Below are 16,957 nucleotides of genomic sequence, written 5' to 3' on the forward strand. Positions count from 1 at the left end.
AAACGCTGCACCAAAGCATGATCTGAAACACTCAGGTCACGCGACTTAAGAGTTTCGAAAACACCAGGTCATGTGACTTAAGTGATTCAAAGCATCTGGCATTTTAGAAGTGTTTCGAGACCTGGCGAATCTGCGTTTTACTGACGGCGTCAAAAAAAAAAACTCTTATGTAGCCTATAGTGCACTGTGTGTGTGCACAGAGTAACTGTACTGCAAATGCAGTTCGAATCCCAACTTGCACAAATACTCTGAAATTATGACTCGATGTATTTTAATAATAATATTTTATTATGACCAAAACAAGACATATTCATTCATGAAGTGTTCATTTGGATGTCAGACCAATGTTAAAACAAAACATGTTTTAAAAACAGAGCATTTAAAAACTAACATGTATAGCTGAATCACCCTGGGTTCGAACCCATTATCTCAGCAGTCTAGTCAGAAACTCACATTGCTTCAATAAATCACTTGAAACCTCAACTCTACAACTAGTCTAGGGCATCAGGAACTGGTGTGTGAGTGCAAAGACCTGTGGGAGTTGAATTTCATCTAGTGGCCAATGTGTAGTTCTCCAGCGATCTGCACAGTCTAGTTCGCTTGTTATTGTACCAGGCATATTTAATATGTATTATATATATATTCCGGCATATATATACATATACTTTAAAATGTGTACACTCTAAAAAAATGCAGGGTTCCAATCAATTCTTTCAGGTTGTCCCAACACAAATAGATTGTTAATTTAATAAAAATTTAACTACATTGAACATAAAACTATTGAGTTTTCCCAAAAATATCTCAATAGTTGTGTTGTTTCGGTTCATTTTAAATAAATAGTTTAAACAAGCAGCAAAATAATTCTTTGAGTATATCAGAAACATCTTAATGAGGCTTAATGATTAAAAAAATAAATAAATAATTTTTGCCTTAAATTGCTATTTAGAAAAATAGAAAGAAATCTGTCTATATTAGTCTAAAGTCAATAATGAGTCTCATATTCGCTAACACCTATTGGTTGTAATCTAAGTGGCCTTGATGATGTCATTTGAAAGAAAAAAAGCCATTTCAGAGGCAGAGCAATTCACTAAAGACTTTTTATTTTTATTTTTGAGGATAATACGATATGCTATAAAATCAAGAGCAAGAAAGCGAGTCACTGTTGATTTCATGTTAGTGATCTGTTTTTGCTCTCCAGGAGGTGCGATTAGCTTTGTAGCGCAGGTAGGTGGTCTGTTTGATCATTTAACTACCAGGAGATGTGAAGTTCACATATACTCCCCGATGAGTCATTTACAGCTTGATAAACTGTTTGCAACCATTTACTTATTCATACTTGCTTCATAAAAAACTAGAGATGACATTGTTTGATCGGGACTAGCATTGGCCAGTAATTGATCAGGGTGACATTTTTATTTCATTTCTGGTGTATTGCTCACACTGCATCTAATATGAAGCTGGGAGTTCTGTCAATAGAGGATTCGTGCTGTATATCAATCAAACTCTTTTATTGCTGAAGTCAAATGTCAAGGCCTCTTAGGAAAAAAAAGATTTGTCTGATTAATCTGACCTCAGGCATTTGTGATGCATCTTTTGATCAGATGTGACAGTCATTATAGTCCTGGGTCTTGTCCTTGTGGAGTGACATGATCAGGGTGTAAAAACACTTGAGTTATTTTACTGCTATTTACTATTATTTTAGGACGATTTGTATTTTATATCCAGTCATTTAGCAGACGCATTTATGCAATACTCAAGTGCAATTAAACAGATTACATGCACTGGATTATGATTCAGAAGGAAAAAAATATATAGATTTTTACTTTTCTTTTTATATCAGCTTGATTATGATTGTTTTATGCATTTCATATTCTTCTATTTTTATGCTCATTAATATGATAAACATAAGCTAAAATGTGCAACAAATGAAATTGTATGCATTATCAGCATGTTTTGTATTATATAGTTATTAGGGATTTCATATTGGATTATTTTTGCTAAAATAGTTTTTCCATTTGATGAAATTAATATACAACTGGGACGCTATGAAGGTGTAAAGCATGGAGGATAGAAGATAAATGTTTTAAACTTGTGCATTAGCTTCTTGTTTTTGTATCATCTTTAACCAAACCTTTTGTGTGTATGTTGAGATAATGATTCAGTATGGCGGGCTCTTATTTTTAGTTATTTAATGATTTATTTCTATGTTTGTACACGGTTTAAATTGTTTTTTCTCTTTTCACTTAAGTGCGTTTTGAGCCAGATTGGTGTACTTTTAATTAAGGTGCGTTTTCATTTGATATTGATACTTTCAGTATCATTTCTGGATGTTTTTAGACTCAGTGTGACATACTGTATATGTTGTAATAACTAAATTCACCCTAAACTTTTAAAGCAAAAGCTGAAAAATTGATTCTTTTGTTACAGATGATCTGAGTATGTATGTTTATACATATCCATTATGTATCATGTACAATATATTAGTCACTAATTACCAGATAATCATTTGTGAAGTCAAGGAGAATTTTTTATTAATCTCTGGGTAGGATGTAATTACTGTTAATCAAGAGAAATTATATAAAAGCTTTGATCATAAAAAAACTACACTGTAAAAATGTCATGTTTAAATTATGTAAGAAATCTGGCATTTTTGATTGCATATTAGTGCACATTTGAGTTTATTTAATTAAATCTTGCAATGTTATTATGGTACAATGTTATTTATTTATTTAATCATATTATTTTATTCTTTAAAATGATTTGTTATTCATACCAAAGTGTTTATTAAATATATTACGGGGTAATTAGGATCATTAACAAGTATACACTGTAAATGTTATTATACAAAGCTTTTCTTGCAAAATAAACCCCCTAGAATTTGACCATATTTTCATTAAAATTACAAATTGAGCAAAAAAAAATCACCATATATCAGTTAGATTTTAGTCATTTTCTGTTATAATTACTAAAATTGCTATATAGTAGCATTTAATCTTTTTCTAATGGAGGTAATATAAACATTAATAATAATATATCATACAAATTTTAAATAGAATTGTTTTTAAAAATAAAGATTGTCCTCTATGTTGTTTACTTTAGGTGTACTTTCGAAGAATCAATTTCAAAACATATGATTGCAGTGAATATAATGTTAGTTTGGCACAGAAAGCGCTCAAGCTCCCAATGGGCCGCTTGGCTTCCTCAGGCTTCCTGACTAAAGCCAAATCACGAACACATCACAGTGCTTTAATTTACCCATAATGACTTGAGCATTATTATATCCAAACGTCTCGTTTTTGTTATGAAGTCAGTGCTGCTCATACACATGCACAAGGTTTCCTAACATAGTAGTAATAGTAAAAAGCCCTAGATGATTTATTGATTAAATCATGCCCCTCTGAGCAGATGCAGGTAGAAGTTCATAGTCAGAGAACCTGCCATCGACTTCCTGTTGCCCTCCTAACATTTTTTTATCGAGTGACATGTCACATCATTTTAACCTGACATTTCACCTTCACACAAGCCTCTGTCTTCATTAAAAAACCATTGTAGGGTTTTTCTGTGCACCTGGGACTGCTAAAAGTTCAGCTTTTTTATTGCCACCACATGCATGTGTGGTAAAGGGACCGAACACGTCTTGAGTGAGGGTGTCATATCTAGAAGGTGAGTTTTTCAGATATAGTTTTGAGAGTTTTAACAATCCCTTTGCTCTTTAGTCTGACAGAACCATCAATCTGAATCATGGGGGTTGTTGGATGAATCATCTATGCTTGATTCCTTGAAGGAAGAAGTTTTGTTTTGAGGAAAAAAAAAAGAAAAACACTGACCTATAGGATTGACTGGCAATTTATGATTCCTATTTTGTGGCATAGACTTTTGTCTGAAGTTGGTATGAGTACTGCATGGTATTACATTTCCTTAGTACAATAATTACTGAAGCTAATGTATTATCATTTCTATACTATATAATCACAATATAGTCTTAAGATGCAAAAATGGTTACTTTAACCAGTTTAATAACAAAACAGCTCTTCATAGTGTTTGAATCGCTTCAGTCATGTGACTGCATTTGATTTGCTTTTGATTTGAGTTAAATTTCCATTCTCATTTTTCTCAATCTATTGATCATATTTCTTTAATCGTCTTCTTGGTAGACACTTTTGTCTAACAAACAGCTTTAAACTGTTTTAAATCTTATTTAACTGGCCATACCCAGTTTGTTTCCATGAGTGGTTGTAAATGGTGAATGGTTCTTTATGTACTGAGTGTACTGGTGTCCCTCAAGGCTCAGTTTTAGGCCCTTTACGTTTTAATACTTTAATACAACATGGACATCTTTGCCTTTATTTCCTTTTTTAATTTTGTTTAGTTAAATTAATGTTGTAAAATGTTATGAGCAATAGCCCTATACAGAATCCTAACATTTTCAATCACTCCTTCAAAATTGGTTAAGATTAACATGAACATGTTCAAGTTAAAAATAATTTTTTAAAAATTCAATCCTAGGTGCTGTAATGAACAGTAGTTTGAATACAACTATAGAATATTCTCTAAAGGAGTTCTAAAAGTTTAAACAACAAATAATTATTCAGTGTTTTGAAGTGCCAACATTTACACCATCATGCATATTCATTATCTTGATGTATTGTATTATTGAATACTGGCACATCTAGTCTTTAGTAGTGTAAATTTCCTTGCATATTTCTGTCATATCTCTGCTGCTATTTGCATATAGTAGAAGAAGAATTCCTGGCGCCAATGTGTTTGGGTATCGGTTTGTTTGTGACTGTTATGATTGTTTGTGTACAGGACCTGAGACGTCTGAGTGTCTGAAGAAGAATGTGATTATGTTTTTTTCTGGCCCGCAGAGCATCTGCAGGAGCTTAATCCTCTCAAACACTGAGAAATCTCAGGCCTCAAACCGCAGCACTTCTCTGTCAGCTTTGGACTGGAGATTGAATGGCTGTATATGCATATGTTGTAGTGCTGGGAAACTGCTTTGAAATGAACTCAACTAAACCAAAGTCCAGCTACTCTTCTGAAAAAGCAATTAGCTGCACTACATTTATTATTTGACTCTTTTAAAATGTAATTTATTCCTGTGACTGCAGAGCAAAACTTTCATCCACCATTAAATCCAGTCTTCAATGTCACACGATCTTTCAGAAGTCATTCTAATATGATTTAGTGCTCATTTTTTCACTTTTAGTAATCACTTTTAATGCATATTTGCTGACTTAGAGTATTAGTTTCAAAACAACAATAAAAAATACAGACAGAATAAAAAACTTTCTAAATTTAAACAATATTTCCTCATAGACTTTTGAAGATACAACCACCAAACTGAGGTCAGACCTTCAAGTCTTGGTATACTACAATAGATCTTTTCTAATTGTTCAAGTCTGCAATAAATTCCATAGACCTTCATAATAGAATTCATATCTTTCCAACATTAAATCCCATGGAACATTTTATCTATATCCACTCCATTCAAGACTTTCAACTTTTTGAATCTAGTTATAGCTATATATACATCAACATGTTAATTAATGCAGCAGGTTATTCATGCTAGCACCATAGCAATACATCCTAATAATATATTAACCATAAAGATGCACCGAGCGACTGGCCAAGGGCTGGAATCGAACAATTTTTCACATTACCAGCATCTACATTTAACATCAAACTACTTAGCTAGTTAAATGATATAATCATGATACAATCATTTTATTAGAAGTGATTATTATCTTGTGTTTTTGGTGCATGATTACTATTTGTATAACCAGAGTTGTACTACAAATCGCATGGTTAAACTATGGTTAGTGTAGAAAACAATGGTTAATTTGTGGTTATCATGGTTTAACTACAGTGTGTATCTGTAGTAAAACTTTGTTTTTATAAGGAGTAATTAAGGTTTCGTCAAACCTAATTCTAATTCTTGTGCAATTAATTCTAATTGTAACCTAAATTATACAATATTTGGAATACATGTATGTATAGAATGGAAATACATAAAACTCCCACTATATTTATCCCAGCATCTTCTTGTAAAAAAGCAGACCTAGAAGATCTGTATTTTAGGGAAGGCCTCTTATGGCTGGCCAAGCATGAGTGTTCATCGTGTACTAGCTAATACACACAAGTGAGAAAGGAGGGAGAGAGAAGAAATGCTTCAGTCAAGCTGCAGATTTTTTTTTAAAGATGCAGTTCACCCAAAAAGTCATGCACATGATGTTTTTTTGCATGGAAGTCAAAAGTAGATCCAGTTATGAAATAATCTGAATGCTTCGGCCAAGATAAAGATTCTTCCTATTGATTTTTCCCTATCGTATGACTTCAGAAGACTTCGATTACTGTGCTCAAATCGCATGGGCTACTTGTATGAGGCTCCTGTGCCAGGAAAATATGCTCTAGACAGAAGCAAATAAAATGGATTAAAGTTAGAACAATGTGAAAATGTGAAGTTTCGAAAGTGCACTGGGGTGAGAAAGTGAACTGCATCGGGATGTGCTGCCAACTGCAGGAGAAACCTAAATCTGGAGGGTCTAACTGGAATCCCAGCAGGAAAACAATACCTCCAAAAAGCTCTAGAGATGTTCCCGTTGGTGCAGAAGGGAATAAATCCTTTCCAAAGACAGAAGATCCAGTATAAACCTCTAATAATTTCTGCTGTCAAAAAAAGTCCTGCAATGCAACTTGAAGTCTAGTAGAATGAAAAACAGTGTTAAAAATATCTGGTTAATTAGCGGTTTAATGGACTCCCAAATGGAGGCATCCGTGCTGGTGGGATGTTGAATCCTGCAGAGCTCCAGTGGGGTTTGAAGCACGTCTCAGAAAGTGGTTTGGCATTTGCCATATGTAATCATTAATTTCTTTTCCATTGAGCATGTGCTGATAATCAAATCTTTCATCACAGATGGGTTTAAAGAATTACAGTTTAATGTGCTGATCACCAAAACTATAAGCAGAATTGGTTTATGGCAACAACAACAACAACAACAAAACATTGTTTTGTATGATTTTAAAATCTCAAGTTGTTTATTTTCATGCGTGTTTTTACTAGGGAAGCACCGAAATTAAAATTATGAGCCATAATCGAAATCAAAATTAAATGCACTCGGTCAAAAAACAAACAAAAAATGCTATGTAGTAATAGATTATTATTTATTAAAAAATATAAAGAAATTGTGTAAGATTTTTGGCGGGACGGTGGCTTTGTGGTTTGCACTATCAACTCGCACAAGAAGGTATAGGCGAATTAGGTGAAACTAAATTGGCCATAGTGAATGAGTGTGTGTATTTGTGAATGAGAGAGTATATGGGTGTTTCCCAGTGCTGGGTTGTGACTGGGAGGGCATCTGCTACGTAAAACACATGCCAGAGTAATCCAGTTCATTCCACTGTGGCGTCCTATGATGAATGAGGGACTAAACCGAAGGATAGTGAGCGAGTGTTCGATTTTTAGATAAAAAAAAAATAATAGGATAAAAACCCTCTATCCTCATGGTAGTATCACTTTATAGAGTTGAGAGGTGTAATTTTACCAACGTTGCCATGACAACACTGTAGTCCTATTGCAAGCAGCAAGAACAAGTAAAGTACATACTGTAGGTGTGTCCTGTGGTGTGTTAATTTAGTGGACTTTGCTTTTCTAGTGAGCATGGGCAGTACATGCTTAGATAGGCACAGGTACAAAAGCGGAATATCTACAGAGATCCATATCCAGTATTGAGCTATTTTTAAGTTCAACTGCAGCCCATAGACGCTAGTTGACTATGCGCTCTGCTGCTCTTGTGACAAACTGACTATTTCAGTTCTTAATTTTGGCACTTTTTCGTTTCAGGCAAAAACCGAAAGCACAAAGCCACAAACGTACAGGATTCACCTCAAAAGCATTTACCGCTCAAGTTGTTTGAAAAACATCCTGTGAGTAAACTAGAGCAAGTGATGCAGTGCTTCATGTTTGGTGCGAACCCAGCATTCATTCATGCATTCATTTTCATTTCGGCTTAGTCCCTTTATCAATCTGGGGTCGCCACAGCGGAATTAACAACCAACTTATCCAGCATATGTTTTACGCATATGCCCTTACAGCTGCAACCCATCACCGGGAAACACCCATACACTATGGACAATTTAGCTTACTTAATTTACCTATAGTGCATGTCTTTGGAAACTGAAGCACAAAGGGATACGATCCCGCTGTGAGGCGATCCCGCTACTCACTGTGCCATCGTGACACCCCGAACGCAGCATTAAAAGGATAAACCTATTAATTTATATGGATTTCTTTTATTATCTCTTTGAGTTTTTGAAGCCTCAGTTTCAGTTTTAATGGAGTGACAAAATACAAAACCAGTTTCAGTATAAATATCTCTGTTTGTGTGTTTAAAAAAGAGAATAAACAGAAGATATTCATTCATTCATTTACTTTTCGGCTTAGTCCTTTTATTAATCTGGGGTCACCACAGTGGAATGAACCACCAACTTATCCAGCATATGTTTTACGCAGTGGATGCCCTACCAGCTGCAACCCATCACTAGGAATTTAGCTTACCCAATTCATCTTTTGCGCATATCTTTGGACTTGTGGGGGTCAAATGACCCAGCCGATCCTTGAACCAGTGACCTTCTTGATCTGAGGCGATTGCGCTGCCCACTGCACCACCATGACACCCATGATAAGACTTTCTTCTGTTTATCTTTTGCAAAGTAATTGACACACTTCATAATGTCAGTTACACATCAATTAAACAACAACAGTGATATTATCATATACAACAAATATTACATAACTCTTCAGACCAAGATTTTTAAACATGCTTACAGGCACAAACAGATCCTCTCCTGTGCAGGAAGACCTTTAAGAAAATGCCAGAGATTCACAGCATCAGGCATCACACTAATGCAAAGTGAACACTTGCTTCGGGCCCCAGTACTCTCATCTCTTACCTGTGTGTGTGTGCCAGTGTGGATCTGTCTATCAGTGCACAAATCTGATTTAGCATTGCGCCACTTTGCCTAATAGCGGGCATAACTCTAGGTGGCAAGACTGAGCCCGTCCTGACCTTTAAAACTTTATTGGCTTGTCGCAGTCTGGCAGGACAAAGGCGACTTTTATTTACGGAGTGTCTCGTCTCTTGTGGCGGCCCGCCATTATCAACGGGGAACTTCCCAGTGTGTCATGACGGCTGCAACACTTTATTGCATTAGAACGCCTTCAATTTATGTGAGACTCATGACACAGACCGACCGAGTGCCAATCGAGTGTATGGGAGAACAAGCTGGGCAAAGCAGATAAGCTCAGAGTGCGACAAGAGGCCGTTAACAGCCAGAAGAAATGTGGATCAGAGTGGATGTCAAATCCACGGATTAAACAACATTGTAAATATCGTCAGAAGTCTCGACGGTTTAATAAATATCGAAGTGTAGGCTGGAGTTTGCGAAAAGTCAAACATTTATATCAGTCATCTGTTTTTTTAGTGAAATGAGTTTTAACTTAACAACATGGGCTTGATTTGTAAATATTTAACTATGGCTTCTGTCCACTGTCACATTCACTTGATTTCAGGTCACATTGCAGGCAAATTCTTTTTCATGCACCTATTAATTCTGAGTGTTTTTTTCTGTCTAGTGTAAAGAAAAATTGAGGTGCATGCAGGGATTAAAAAATGTGGTGAAAACTGCCCCAATGAAAAAATAAATAGCCTTATTATTAAAAATGTAATTCTTGAGAAGAAAGGCCAAGTAGTTTAGCTTTATCATACATGTTTTATTTCTTGCTTGATATTTGGCAGAGTTTTGCTCACCAAATTATGTTATAATAATATTGTTCAGGTCTGGTGACTGGGCTGGCCAATCCTGGAGCACCTTGACATACTTTGATTTCAGGAACTTTAATGTGGAGTCTAATCTATGAGAAGGAGTGCTATACTGCTGAAAAATTTGCCCTCTCCTATAGTTTGTAGTGTAATGGGCTGCACAAATGTCTTGATACCGGTGTTGATGTTGCCATCCACTCTGCAGATCTCCCACACGCCCCCATACTGAATGTAGCCCCATACCATGATTTTTCCTTCACCAAACTTGACTGTATTCTATGAGAATCTTGGGTCCATATGGGTTCCAATAGGTTTTCTGCAGTATTTATGATTGGGATGCAGTTCAACTGGTGATTCATTGGAAAAATCTACCTTCTGCCAATTTTCCAAATGATCAACTAGAAGTCATAATATTATTTATTGGTCTTACAACTGGGATCGATGACAAGACTTTTGTCAGGAAGTGTACTGCACCATCAAGTGAGAAGGTAAATGATGCTTGGGCGGCATGAGCAGCTAAAATATATACAGATTTGGTGCAGCCTCTGTTTAGTCAATGGTTGCGACTCGCGTGAGTGATGGTCTATTTGTTGCAAGCATTGTATATCCAGTGTTTTTGGTTGTTGTAATGTAAGCAGTGCAGCTGCCCCCTATCTAGTGTCTCATCCAACCTTATGACCTCTCCTGAAAGCTTAGGTTTAAGCTTAGAAGCTTGAATTAGTTAAAATACCCCAGAAATCAAGGAGACAAAAGTGAATGAGCATTCGGTATGTAAAGATTTTTTTTTGTTAACTTAATGGTTGCACCTCTTGACATTTTTACAGTCATGAAAACAATGTATTGTGTATATATAACCATATATTGCCATATAACATAGACTATTTTGAGGGTCCTGACGTATTTCCTGTTTTACATTTTCCATAGCTTCTGAGAGTCCAAAAAGGTCCACATATTGATAAGTAATGTTATGATAGCTGTTATAACATTAAGTAATGATTGAATCACCTCTTGTTACAGATATGAAATATATATATATTTTTTTATACTTTATTTTTATTTCTCTTTTTTTTAAGAAAAAACAAGGAAAAAAATACAAATAATAGATTAAAAATAATAATAATAATAATAAATAAAAGTACAATCCATTTCTCCCAATATTGCAGGTATTTGTCCACTTGTAGTTTTAAAGAAAAAGTCATCCTCTCCATATTTTGAACATTAGATATGATATCCAACCATTCAGATTTTGTAGGGGGTTCCAGTTGTAGCCACTTTCGAGTCACAGTTTTCTTACTGGTTGCTAGGAGTATTTTTAATAAATACTTGTCTTTTACCGTTAAGTTGGCTGCAATATTTCCCAGATAAATTGTTGTAAAAGAAAAATCCACATCATCACCAAAAATATTTCGTATTACTTGCATTACGTCCTGCCAGTATGACTGAATGGCTGGGCAACTCCAAAATATGTTAAAGTGGTTTGCCAAGTCTTCTCCACATTTCCTCCAGCACTGTCCCTTGTCCTTCTCCCGTGTTTGCATGCATGTTAACTAGATATAAAATATTTTGACAACAAACAGGAAATGTTTTTGGGTCAATGACATCACCACATTGAAATGGTCTATATATTGCACTATTTTGCATGACTAACATAGTAAAACAAAAACTGGATATGTACATTAGCTGTGTTTTCACTGTCAGACCACAGATCTGCTTCAAAACTGAAATAATGAAAACTATACAGCGAAACAGAAATGCTAGATTGGAATATTTAGTCTATACTCACACTCCAACATTGACATATGACTGTGATAAATTCTTAATTGGTGTCAATAGTGCATCCCGATCAAACAGGTGTTCATCATCATCATTTCATAAAAGAAAAATATATATAATATGTAATTGTTTAACTGTTGTTTCCATTTATTTGCGATCTCATGATGGCTTTAAATCCAACATTAACACATTAAGATTACATTATTTTTTTTTGGAATGTTTGAAATTTTTGTGAAACCCCTTTCCGCAGTCTCACTATTATCATATGTTGTTATACTGTGCTATACTGTAAATCTTGTCACTTTAAAATGTATTCCGAGGTGGTGATGGATCAAACATGGTCTTGAAATTCTATGCTTAATACTATTGACCGATCATTTAAAATAAGACAATTGATCTTGTGCTCTGTTTTACCAACTTCTGCTCTAGAAACTGTTACTAATGCCCAAGCTTGAGCGTAATTGAGTGCAATTAATAAATGATCAACTGCATGCAGTAGTTGCACTTTAGCTGTTTTCTGTGGTTCAGTATGGTGTCAGAAATTATTTTACATTTCACTTGGTTTCTTTGGAAGGTAACACATCTTGGGCTTCCTGTCGTGCAGCTTTGTGAAGTCAATCGGGCAGCGTTTTTCAACTTAGCTCGGTGTGAGACCCATCTGCGCCTTTCTTTCTTTTTTTCAAAACAATTTCTCCGTCTCATTTTTCAATTGAGTCCTTTGTTTTAAAGTAGAGGGTAATAAGAAAAGGTGTTGGTGTGGTCTGGCCAGTGAAATAGGCTGAATTTATAGACGGGGCTCAACAGATACTGAGCGACAGAATAAAGTGAGGTGAAAGGTCATCATGGTGCAAATGGCCATCATTTCACCCTGCTGCTCCTTTCATATAAAAGAGAGAACTGCCTCTCCTGAAAAAAATAATAACAAATAAGATAAAAGTAATGTTTAGTACATTGGCTTTCTAAAGTAAGTCACTTGGCAATATGGATTGATGGTGATGGACATACAGTGTAGAGTTGAATATGAATATGCAGGATGATGAACTGACTTACTGTTTAAATGTCTGGATTGACAGTGTGTGCTACTCTTTTGGGATTGTTGCAATCTTGTAACCGGTAACTGTAATAAATACTTTTAGTTCTTTTTTTCCTTGTGTGGATCAACTAACACCACACACACACACACACACACACACACACACACACACACACACACACACACACACACACACACACACACACACTGGACATTTACTTTCGATTTTTCTCATTGTGCGGCTGAGAGAAACGCACATGTAGATTATTTCAGGGGCTGATTTAAACATTAAATATATATCCGTAAGTGCTCTATTTTACTAAAGCTCTATTTTTGTAAATGTTCAAGGGTCATTTGATTATATAAAATTTTTTACCACCTGTATTTTGTTGTACAAACACCTTTTCATGACTTACACTTTATGCTGGTGGTGTAAATATGATTATTTTGCTAATATTCCATTCAAATGGTCTCATTAATAGATTTTTTCTCATATGCATATTAAGATTTGTATAAAAATAGGCGTTAGTAATATTTTACTGCTTGTTGAAATGTGAATACGTACATACTTTTCCCATCTTTGTTGTAGTTTTACAAACAAGAATGATATTGTAAAGAACAATTGTCAGTAAAGTCATTAAAGTTACCCAATCTGCTTTCTGCCGTCTTACACTATCTGTTAAACATTCGGTTAAGCAACAATTGATTGGGACATAATTATTATTATTATTATTATTATTTACCTATACCTATAATATACCTATTATTAAATAGTATTTTCATAGCAATTTAAACTACCCTTCGATATGTACTACAAGAAACAAAAAGGAGCTTTGATACTCTGTGGAAGAATGTCTGAGTGCATCAATTACATCAGGTTTCCACTTTTTTCGTGTGCTAGAAAGTTAAAGCGGCCCTTCTATGAAATGTCAGTCACTAATATGGCCCCCCACCAATTTGAGTTTGAGACCCCTGTTCTAGATGGTATGTTAATGATAACAACAGTTTTCTTGTTTAAACAGGACGTTGATAAACACAAATCTAATGCTGAGTTCATACCAGATATGAAGCATCTTATCAGTCACTCTATATTACTTACAGGATGTTTTTCTGCCTCACGTTCACTTCCCACTGGACTTGAATTTATTGAATTTGTGCAGAAAACAGGACAGGTGAATTTCACACGTTCACTGCATTCTGTGTTCACTGTTCATGCATTTTGTGTAATTTGCACTTCTTAATGGAAATTCACCTCTATATATGCATTAGCAATGGCATATATTCGACTTTGCAATTGGTGTGAACCAAACATAAAAGGATATGTACAAACACTATGAGGACAATTTCTATTCAAGTCAAATCACCTTTATTTGGTAACGCTTTAAACAATGCAGATTGATTCAAAGCAGCTTTAAAGTAATAAATAAAAAAGTAAGAGAATCAATGATGCTTGAACAACAAACCTAAAAAATGAGGCAAGTCCAAATTCTTTTATTAGGTAGTTCTGCCATGACAATGGTCTTGTTATTCAGATCAAAGGTAATTCATTATAAATAATGTTTAATAATCTTCAATGCTCTTTTTGATGCAATACCAATGTTTTTTACAATTTCAGTACATTTCAATAGGCATATTTTGTATATTCTTGGTGTACACAATAAATGCAACACTCTAGCAATGGAAACAGGCTCTATCTGACATTGACCACAAGATTGTGCCACAAGATTGTGATATTTTTTTCAACAGTCTCCAGTATAGTAGCTTTGGACAGGACTGTATTATGTAGCAGCATCAATAAAAGTCTGGCACACGCATTCCTTCTGTCCTGGTTTTGTGGCTAGAAATTAAAATTCTGTTCTGCTTTCTATCTGCTCAACATGGTGCAGGCGAGTAGGCAGAGAGGACGAATATCTGCCTGCCGCCTTTATCAACTAAATTACGTCTCCTATCAGGCCTCAGTCTCTGATTAGCTCCTCTTTGAATGATTTCCAGAAGGATTTCTCGAACGTGGACTGAGCTCTCACTAGTGAAGATCCTAAAATCATTCACGACGGCTGCTTACGCCTGCTTGCTGAGGTGATTTATGGGTACTTACATGGCCATTCGCCCTTTTGTTTTATCGGCCGTATACAGAGACGTTGGCTGTGGTTATCTGATCTGACAGTTATTGTTTTCTGCTTTTGTCCACTTTCAAAGGCAGACTGAATTTAATAGCAGATGCTTATGTTGAGAGGTCGTGAGCTTAAAAAAATGTATGCTGCCTACATAAGCAGCTGACTTCTGTTGAATCTGACTCTGAATGGAATGGTCTACATAGTCAGCAATTTACAGTTACTACTTCCACATGTGAAATGCACTGGAGACTCACAATTGATATTATTCCATGGTCTGTTGAAATTCTTGATTGTGATTGGATGGAAGGTGTGCATTAAAATCATTTAATTCACAGGTAGTTACAGTATAGTCAGTTTTGATCACAATTCGAAATGCACTTCCCTCAAACATTTCAAGTAACCATAGTAACTCAGTGACAGTTTCCGTAGTATTCATTCACATGTGTAATCTCCAACATAGGCTCATTCTGAAAATGTAGCCCTATATACATTTCTTAAGATTGCGGATTATGTAGTCAGTAGTACTTACGGCTGCATTTTGTCTTTAAAATGATTGCTACGTGGCGGTATGACGACATTCCTTTTTGCGCTTACCAGCTGACCTCTTACCTCGGTGTGGACAGTGTTCCCACTGTTACCAGTTTGTCCAGTTAGCTCGACATGTACGTCGGCGGGCTTGAGACGCAGAGAGAAGTTGACCACAACGATGGGGTTCGAGTCTGGTGAAGGAACAGTTTCAGAAAGCAGGTAAAACAAAAGATAAAATAAACAATTAAATAACAGGATAAGAATGTGGTAAAATCTCAAAATGTTGTAAAAATCAGGCGAGGGCTTTTCTTTTTCTGGATTGCTTTTTAAAAACACTATCAGTTGAGTTTAGGGAAGTGGGTGAAAGGGTCAATCGGTGCTTTTGAAAACTCTATTAGTTGGGTTTAGGGAAGGAGGAGGGTGGGTCAGGTGATCGGTCAGTCAGTCAGTCAGTTGACAGTGGCCTCTGGTGGATTTACGCAGAAATTTGACATCTCATAAAGCGTACACAGCTGCCTCTGGTGGGTTCGTGAAAACAAAACCTGCAAAACAAGGTAGCTCCTGGGACGTATTTGACGCTCTCCAGAAATGTATATTGTGGTACGTTTTCAGAATGATTCTGAGTTGGGAATCTCACGTGCACAGATACATTCTTCACAAGAAAGCTGATGATTATCAAACAATTATGCTCAAAATAGTTTGCAAAGCGGTCGCTAACACAAGTTACTATGAGCTATTAGATATGCCCATGTCATTCACACACGCATATAATCTCTCTCTCGAATGCTTCTTTCTCTCATTGCCTCTGTCATATATTTTAAACTCTTTAATGCATAGCAATTTATTGATTAATTGTGATATCAGTTTATATCAGAGTTTGATCTTAGCAATGTGCTTGAAATGTAGCACATACTTTTTAATTACTACTTAATTAAATGGTCAAATTTAGTCATTCCAGCTTTTTTATTTTTATACTAGAAAAAAACTGCATCCAAGGTGATGATCTAAACGCAAAGCCTTTTGTAGGCTTTATTTTTTGAGTGTTGTAGGCTGTGAAATAACTATTTTATCATACCATAATATCAAAAGCGTTTGACGTTGTTGTATGGCACTGTAATGTTGTCAAAACCTGCCTGGAACGACTTAGGCTGTGCGTTTATCTCAAAATAACAGAATCTAACATTCAGTTGTCCTGTAGTCTGTGTTATTATAAGTCTGTGTGTGTGTGTGTGTGTGTGTGTGTGTGTGTGTGTGCGCGCACTCACTTCTGCATTGCCCATCCCCACAGAACATTGCTATTCAAGTTTTAGAGTTCTAAAATGTTTGTTTTGTAAAGATATATTGTGTTCATAGTTTAACATATTAAAGGTAAGGAAGGGCTTAAATATAAAGGTTCTGTCAAAGAATCTTGATCAGATGTCTTCTCTTTAAAAGTCAGCAACTTCAGACTCCATTCGTCTTGTTCATTGCTGGTATTCACAGCTGGTTAATGGGTGATGCATGGGCTGACATTTGCGGAATGTGTGTGTGTGCGCATGTGTGTGTCTGTGTTCTGCTGCCTGACTGCTCCACTAGATTGGTTTTAAATTGAGAATGTGTGACACTCATTACAGGAGGGTGGGGCTGTGTTCTCATTCGCCCTCAGCACTAGTGCCCTGCAATGCTGAGAATGGTGTTCTTGAATATCA

The 16,957-nt window shown here is 35.7% G+C and overlaps 1 protein-coding gene across 4 annotated transcripts in view; it reads left to right on the forward strand.

The window, feature by feature from the left end:
• ppfia2 (PTPRF interacting protein alpha 2) overlaps positions 1-16,957 on the forward strand; it is a 308,411-nt gene that overhangs the window by 179,812 nt on the left and 111,642 nt on the right. The gene's annotated exons all lie outside the window — the stretch shown is intronic.

The sequence above is a fragment of the Danio aesculapii genome, chromosome 4 (genome assembly GCF_903798145.1).
Source record: "Danio aesculapii chromosome 4, fDanAes4.1, whole genome shotgun sequence".
NCBI lineage: Eukaryota > Metazoa > Chordata > Actinopteri > Cypriniformes > Danionidae > Danio > Danio aesculapii.